The following is an 8,985-nucleotide window of genomic DNA, read 5'->3' as shown; positions in this document are numbered from 1 at the left end:
GACTCATGATAAGAATGCTTTATGTGATAGTTATATTGTTGAGTTTGCTCATGATGCTACTGAAAGTTATTATAAGAGAGAAAAATATGGTTGTAGAAATTTTCATGTTACTAAAATGCCTCTCTATGTGCTGAAATTTTTGAAGCTACACTTGTTTTATCTTCCTATGCTTGTTACTTTGCTCTTCATGAACTTGTTTATTTAGAAGATTCCTATGCATAGGAAGCATGTTAGACTTAAATGTGTTTTGAATTTACTTCTTGATGCTCTCTTTTGCTTCAACTACTATTTCTTGCGAGTGCATCATTAAAACTGCTGAGCCCATCTTAATGGCTATAAAGAAAGAACTTCTTGGGAGATAACCCATGTGTTTATTTTGCTACAGTACTTTTTATTTTGTATTTGTGTCTTGGAAGTTGTTACTACTGTAGCAACCTCTCCTTATCTTAGTTTTGTTGCATTGTTGTGCCAAGTAAAGTCTTTGATAGTAAAGTAAATACTAGATTTGGATTACTGCGCAGAAACAGATTTCTTTGCTGTGACGAATCTGGGTCTAATTCTCTGTAGGTAACTCAGAAAATTATGCCAATTTACGTGAGTGATCCTCAGATATGTACACAACTTTCATTCAATTTGGGCATTTTCATTTGAGCAAGTCTGTTGCCCTAATAAAATCCATCTTTACGGACTGTTCTGTTTTGACAGATTCTGCCTTTTATTTCGCATTGCCTCTTTTGCTATGTTGGATGAATTTCTTTGATCCATTAATGTCCAGTAGCTTTATGCAATGTCCAGAAGTGTTAAGAATGATTGTGTCACCTCTGAACATGTTAATTTTGATTGTGCACTAACCCTCTAATGAGTTGTTTCGAGTTTGGTGTGGAGGAAGTTTTCAAGGGTCAAGAGAGGAGGATGATATACTATGATCAAGAAGAGTGAAAGCTCTAAGCTTGGGGATGCCCCGGTGGTTCACCCCTGCATATTTCAAGAAGACTCAAGCATCTAAGCTTGGGGATGCCTTGGGCATCCCCTTCTTCATCGACAAATTATCAGGTTCCTCCCCTGAAACTATATTTTTATTCCGTCACATCTTATGTGCTTTGCTTGGAGCGTCTGTGTGCTTTTGTTTTTGTTTTTGTTTGAATAAATGCTTGTGTGGGAGAGAGACACGCTCCGCTGGTTCATATGAACACATGTGTTCTTAGCTTTTAATGTTCATGGCGAAGGTTGAAACTGCTTCGTTAATTGTTATATGGTTGGAATCGGGAAATGCTACATGTAGTAATTGGTAAAATGTGTTGGATAATTTGATACTTGGCAATTGTTGTGCTCATGTTTAAGCTCTTGCATCATATACTTTGCACCCATTAATGAAGAAACACCTAGAGCTTGCTAAATTTGGTTTGCATATTTGGTCTCTCTAAAGTCTAGATAATTTCTAGTATTGAGTTTGAACAACAAGGAAGACGGTGTAGAGTCTTATAATGTTTACAATATGTCTTTTATGTGAGTTTTGCTGCACCGGTTCATCCTTGTGTTTGTTTCAAATAACCTTGCTAGCCTAAGCCTTGTATCGAGAGGGAATACTTCTCATGCATCCAAAATCCTTGAGCCAACCACTATGCCATTTGTGTCCACCATACCTACCTACTACATGGTATTTCTCCGCCATTCCAAAGTAAATTGCTTGAGTGCTACCTTTAAATAATTCAAAATTTATCACCTCTTATTTGTGTCAATGTTTTATAGCTCATGAGGAAGTATGTGGTGTTTTATCTTTCGATCTTGTCATTTACTTTTGACAGACTTTCACAATGGACTAGTGGCTTCATCCGCTTATCCAATAATTTTGCAAAAAAGAGCTGACAATGGGGTTCCCAGTCCCAATTAATTAACTTTCATTAATAATTCTCTTCACATGTTTTGCTCTGATTCATCAGTAAGCAACTTAATTTTGCAAATAGACACTCCTTCATGGTATGTGATTGTTGGAAGGCACCCGAGGATTCGGTTAGCCATGTCTTGTGTAAGCAAAAGGTTGGGAGGAGTGTCATCCATAAATAAAGAAAAACTAAACTAAAGTACATGTGTAAACAAAAGAGAAGAGGGATGATCTACCTTGCTGGTAGAGATAACGTCCTTCATGGGAGCCGCTCTTGAAAGTCTGGTTGATGAGGTAGTTAGAGTGCCCACTACCATTCGTTGACAACAACAAACACCTCTCAAAATTTTACTTTTATGCTCTCTTTATGTTTTCAAAACCAAAGCTCTAGCACAAATATAGCAATCGATGCTTTCCTCTTTGAAGGACCATTCTTTTTACTTTTATGTTGAGTCAGTTCACCTATTTCTCTCCACCTCAAGAAGCAAACACTTGTGTGAACTGTGCATTGATTCCTACATACTCGCATATTGCACTTGTTATATTACTCTATGTTGACAATTATCCATGAGATATACATGTTATAAGTTGAAAGCAACCGCTGAAACTTAATCTTCCTTTGTGTTGGTTCAATACCTTTACTTTGATTTATTGCTTTATGAGTTAACTCTTATGCAAGACTTATTGATGCTTGTCTTTAAGTACTATTCATGAAAAGTCTTTGTTTTATGATTCAGTTGTTTACTCATGTCATTACCATTGTTTTGATCGTTGCATTCATTACATATGTTTACAATATGATCAAGTTTAGGATGGCATGTCACTTCAGAAATTATCTTTGTTATCGTTTACCTGCTCGGGACGAGCAGAAACTAAGCTTGGGGATGCTGATACGTCCCCGACGTATCCATAATTTCTGTCGTTCCATGCTTGTTTTATGACAATACTTACATGTTTTGCTTGCACTTTATAATGATTTTATGCGTTTTCCGGAACTAACCTATTAACAAGATGCCACGGTGCCGGTTCTGTTTTCTGCTGTTTTTGGTTCCGTAAAGGCTGTTCGGGCAATATTCTCGGAATTGGACGAAATCAACGCCAAACCTCCTATTTTTCCCGGAAGGCTCCAGAACACCGAAGAAGAGTCGGAGAGGGGCCAGAGGGCCACCACACCATAAGGCGGCGCGGCCTGGCCTGGGCCCGCGCCGGCCTGGTGTGGGGCCACCCTGTCGACCCTCCTGCGCCGCCTCTTCGCCTATTTAACCCCTTTCGACCTAAAAACGCGATACCACTTGACGAAAAAGCCACGGTACGAGAAACCTTCCAGAGCCGCCGCCATCGCGAAGCCAAGATCTGGGGGACAGGATTCTCTGTTCCGGCACGCCACCGGGACGGGGAAGTGCCCCCGGAAGGCTCCTCCATCGACACCACCGCCATCTCCATCAACGCCGCTCGTCTCCCATGAGGAGGGAGTAGTTCTCCATCGAGGCTCGGGGCTGTACCGGTAGCTATGTGGTTAATCTCTCTCCTATCTCGCTTCAATACAATAATCTCATGAGCTGCCTTACATGATTGAGATTCATATGATGATGCTTGTAATCTAGATGTCATTATGCTAGTCAAGTGAGTTTTACTTATGTGATCTCCGGAGACTCCTTGTCCCACGTGTGTAAAGGTGACAAGTGTGTGCACCGTGTGGGTCTCTTAGGCTATATTTCACGGAATACTTATTCACCGTTATGAATGGCATAGTGAAGTGCTTATTTATATCTCTTTATGATTGCAATGTGTTTTGTATCACAATTTATCTATGTGCTACTCTAGTGATGTTATTAAAGTAGTTTATTCCTCCCGCACGGTGTAATGGTGACGAGTGTGTGCATCCGTGTTAGTACTTGGCGTAGGCTATGATTATGATCTCTTGTAGATTGTGAAGTTAACTATTGCTATGATGGTATTGATGTGATCTATTCCTCCTACATAGTGTGAAGGTGACAGTGTGCATGCTATGTTAGTACTTGGTTTAGTTGTGTTGATCCGTCATGCACTCTAAGGTTATTTAAATATGAACATTGAATATTGTGGAGCTTGTTAACTCCGGCATTGAGGGTTCGTGTAATCCTACGCAATGGTGTTCATCATCCAACAAAAGAGTGTAGAGTATGCATCTATCTATTCACGTTATGTGATCAAAGTTGAGAGTGTCCACTAGTGAAAGTCTAATCCCTAGGCCTTGTTCCTAAATATCGCTATCGCTGCTTGTTTACTTGTTTTATCGCGTTACTACTTGCTACCATATTACCACCATCAACTACACGCCAGCAAGCTATTTTCTGGCACCGTTACTACTGCTCATATTCATTCATACCACCTGTATTTCACTATCTCTTCGCCGAACTAGTGCACCTATTAGGTGTGTTGGGGACACAAGAGACTTCTTTCTTTGTGGTTGCAGGGTTGCATGAGAGGGATATCTTTGACCTCTTCCTCCCCGAGATCGATAAACCTTGGGTGATCCACTTAAGGGAAACTTGCCGCTCGTTCTACAAACCTCTGCTCTTGGAGGCCCAACACTGTCTACAAGAATAGAAGCTCCCGTAGACATCAACGACTAATAATTCTTTTTCAGTTGTAGCATAATTTCTTTGAGCAGCATCAAGAGTTTTACTAGCATAATGAACAACATTCAGTTTTTTATCTACTCGCTGTCCAAGAACAGCGCCTACAGCAAAATCACTAGTATCACACATAATTTCAAATGGTAAGTTCCAATCAGGAGGTTCAACTATAGGGGCAGTTGTTAAGGCTTTCTTTAGAGTTTCAAAAGCTTCCTTACAATCATCATCAAAAACGAAAGGTACATCTTTTTGAAGAAGATTAGTAAGAGGCTTTGAAATCTTGGAGAAGTCTTTAATAAACCTCCTATAAAACCCAAGCATGACCAAGAACACTACGAATACCTTTAACATCCCTAGGATAGGGCATCTTCTCAATGGCTTCAACTTTAGCTCTATCAACTTCAATACCTCTCTCGGAAATTTTATGTCCCAATACAATTCCTTCATTAACCATAAAGTGGCATTTCTCCCAATTAAGAACAAGGTTAGTTTCTTCACATCTCTCGCAAAACTTTATCAAGGTTTCGCAAGCAATTATCAAAAGAATTCCCATAGACAGAAAAATCATCCATGAATACCTCTACAATACTCTCACAAAAGCCATGAAAAATAGCATACATGCATCTTTGAAAAGTAGCAGGAGCATTACATAAACCAAAAGGCATACGCCTATAAGCATAAGTTCCATAAGGACAAGTGAAAGTGGTTTTCTCTTGATCTTGAGTTTTAACAGCAATTTGTGAAAACCCAGAATAACCATCAAGAAAGCAAAAATGAGTATTTTTAGATAACCTTTCTAACATTTGATCAATAAATGGTAAAGGGTAATGATCTTTCTTAGTAACCTTATTAACTTTTCGATAATCAATGCACATTCTATACCCTACAACTACTCTTTGAGGGATGAGCTCATCATTATCATTAGGCACAACAATCATTCCTCCTTTCTTAGGAACACAATGCACAGGACTAACCCATCTACTATCAGCAATAGGATATATAATACCAGCTTCAAGGAGTCTTAATACCTCATTTCTTACCACATCCTTCATCTTAGGAATTAGACGACGCTGAGGTTCAACAACAGGCTTCGCATCATCTTCTATATTAATGGCGTGTTGGCAAATAGAGGGAGAAATCCCCTTCAAGTCATCAAGAGTGTAGCCAATAGCACCTCGGTGTTTCTTCAGTATTTCCAATAACATTTCTTCTTCAAACTCGAAAGCTTAGAACTAATAATAACAGGATATATTTTCTTATCATCAATATGAGCATATTTAAGATTATCGGGCAATGGTTTTAAATCAAAGACAGGATCTTCCTTTGGTGGTGGTGTTGTACCCGGATCTTCCACTTGGTAAATCATGCTTAAGAATAGGTTGACGAAGGAAAATTTCATCAAGCTCATCTCTTTCTTCCCTAAAAACTTCACTCTCACTATTCTCCAAATATTGTTGCAAAGGATTACTAGGAGCAAGAGCAATAGATGCACACTTGTTCAACTTTAAAATCACTATTAGGCGAATCAATTTTATAAGGAGTTTTGGTAAATTTAGAGAAGTTAAACTCATAAGATTCACCAGCAAATTTAGTCAAAATTTTCTCTTTCTTGCAATCTATAATAGCTCCACAAGTATTTAGAAAAGGTCTACCAAAAATGATAGGACAATATTTACTAGCAGCAGAACCAAGTACCAAAAAGTCAGCAGGATATTTAATCTTACCACATAGAACTTCCACATCTCGAACAATACCAATTGGAGAGATAGTTTCTCTATTAGCCAGCCGAATAACCACATCAATATCTTCAAGTTCACAAGAACCAATTTCGTGCATAATCTCCGTGTAAAGCTCATAAGGAATAGCACTAATACTTGCACCAATATCACATAAACCATAATAACAATGATCACCAATTCTAACGGATAGCATAGGAACACTAGCTTGCTTGGACTTATTAGGATGTGAAACAATATTAGAGGCATCTTCACATAAAATAATATGACCATCCTCCACATTTTCGATCACAAGATCTTTAACAATTGCAACAGCGAGGTTCAACTTTTATTTGTTCTTCGGGTTCTATAGGTTTCTTTTCACTTTTATGAACCGCACTATTTATAACAGAGTACTCCTTCATTTTAGCAGGGAAAGGAGTTTTTTCAATATAAGCTTCAGGAATAACATGATCAACAGTTTCAACTACAACACATTTATTTATAGATTTATCAATTTTATCTTTATACGGTTCATGATACTTATCAAATTTCTTCTTAGGCAATTCATAATGAGAAGCAAAAGCTTTATAAAGATTTGCAGCAACTTGAGAATCAAGACCATAAGTAGCACTCATATTACGAAATTTATCAGTATCCATAAAAGCTTCAATGCATTTATAATCATAATTTATACCTGATTCTCTATCCTTGTCGTTCTCCCATCCTTCAGTATTTTCTTGGATCCGATTAAGAAGGTCCATTATAAACTCTTCCTTGTTGCGTGTAAATGATCCAGAACAAGAAGTATCCAGCAAGGTCTTGTCTTGAAAAAAAAGTCTTGCATAGAAATTATCAATAATAATATTACCAGGAAGCTCATGAATGGGGCATTTGAGCATTAAAGACTTCAATCTCCCCCACGCTTGGGCAATACTCTCTCCTTCATGAGGCCAAAAATTATATATGCGATTCCGATCCTTGTGAATCTCACTTGGAGGATAGAACTTAGAATAAAACCGGGGCACAATATCATTCCATTCAAGAGAATCCCCATTATCCAGTAATTTATACCAATGCGCCGCTTTACCAGACAGCGATATAGAGAATAGTTTCTTCCTCACTTCATCCATATCAATACCTGCACACTTGAATAAACTGCATAATTCATGTAAGAACAGTAAATGATCTCCAGGGTGGACAGTTCCATCCCCTGTATAACGGTTATCCACTACACGTTCAATAATTTTCATAGGTATTTTGTATGGTATTTCTTCCTTACCTGGCGCCTCATCCACTACCTTTGCAGTAGTAGTAGATTTCCCAAATAAACACTCAAGAGAAGATCTCTCCATAATGAATTATAGCAGCAGGCAGAAATAAAATCAACACAAACAGTAGAAATTTCCCTTACCAATTCCACTTACCAATAGCACTTCACTCCCCGGCAACGGCGCCAGAAAATAGTCTTGATAACCCACAAGTATAGGGGGTGTATCGTAGTATCTTCGATAAGTAAGAATGTCGATCCCAACGAGGAGCGAGAAGGTGTTGACAAGCGGTTTTGATGAAGGATTCACTCGTAAATGCTCACAGACAAGTATTCAGGGGGTTTTGATGTGATAGATGAATAAAGTACGAGTAAGTAAAGTGCGAGAGTAATAATTGCAGCGAGTGGCCCAATCCTTTTTAGCACAAAGGACAAGCCGGTTTGTTTACTTATAATGACCAAACGTTCTCGAGGACACACGGGATTTTAGTCTAGTGCTTTCGCTACATACGACTAATTAATCTTCATTGTTTTGATAAGTGTTGTGTGTGTGAACCTATGCTAATGTACCGCCCTTCCTACGACTAATACATACTTGTGATTATACCCCTTGCAAGCATCCGCAACTACAAGAAAGTAATTAAGATAAATCTAACCACAACCTTAAACTGCGAGATCCTGCTATCCCTCCTGCATCGATATACCAACGGGGGCTCGGGTTTCGTCACTCCGAGCAACCCCGCAATTGGCAAACGAATACAAGATGCATTCCCCTAGGCCCATAAAGGTGAAGTGTCGTGTAGTCGACGTTCACACGACACCACTAGAAGAATAACACCACAACTTAAATATCATAACATTGAATATTACTCAACCATACTTCACTACTAACATTTAGACTTCACCCATGTCCTCAAGAACTAAACGAACTACTCACGAGACATCATATGGAACATGATCAGAGGTGATATGATGATGAATAACAATCTGAACATAAACCTTGGTTCAACGGTTTCACTCAATAGCATCAATAACAAGTAGAAATCAACACCGGGAGAGTTTCCCCTATCAAACAGTCAAGATCAAACCCAAATTGTTACAGCGGTGACGGCGTGCAGCGGTGGAGACGGCGGTGATGATGATGAAGATGATGATGATGGTGATGGATATGATGTCCAGCTCGATGACGGTGACGATGGCGTCGATTTCCCCCTCCGGGAGGGAATTTCCCCGGCGGATCTCAGCCTGCCGGAGAGCTCTTTTCTCTCTGGTGTTCTCTGCCCCGCAAAGGCGGCTGTGGCTCTTCGCGATGTACCCCTGGAGCTTAGGTTTTCGGGACGAAGGCGTACGCGAAGAAAGGAGGTGAGAGGGGGCTGTGGGCCCCCTCCTCACAGGGCGGTGCGGCCAGGCCTTGGGCCGCGCCGGCCTATGAGGTGGGCCCACCTCGGATCCCCTCGGCTCCCCCTTCTGGCTCCCTTCGTCATCTGGAAAAATAGGATT

Source organism: Lolium rigidum, chromosome 1 (genome assembly GCF_022539505.1).
Source record: "Lolium rigidum isolate FL_2022 chromosome 1, APGP_CSIRO_Lrig_0.1, whole genome shotgun sequence".
NCBI classification, from domain to species: Eukaryota; Viridiplantae; Streptophyta; class Magnoliopsida; order Poales; family Poaceae; genus Lolium; species Lolium rigidum.
The sequence above is the reverse complement of the archived record's forward strand: the minus strand, read 5'-3'. Positions refer to the sequence as shown.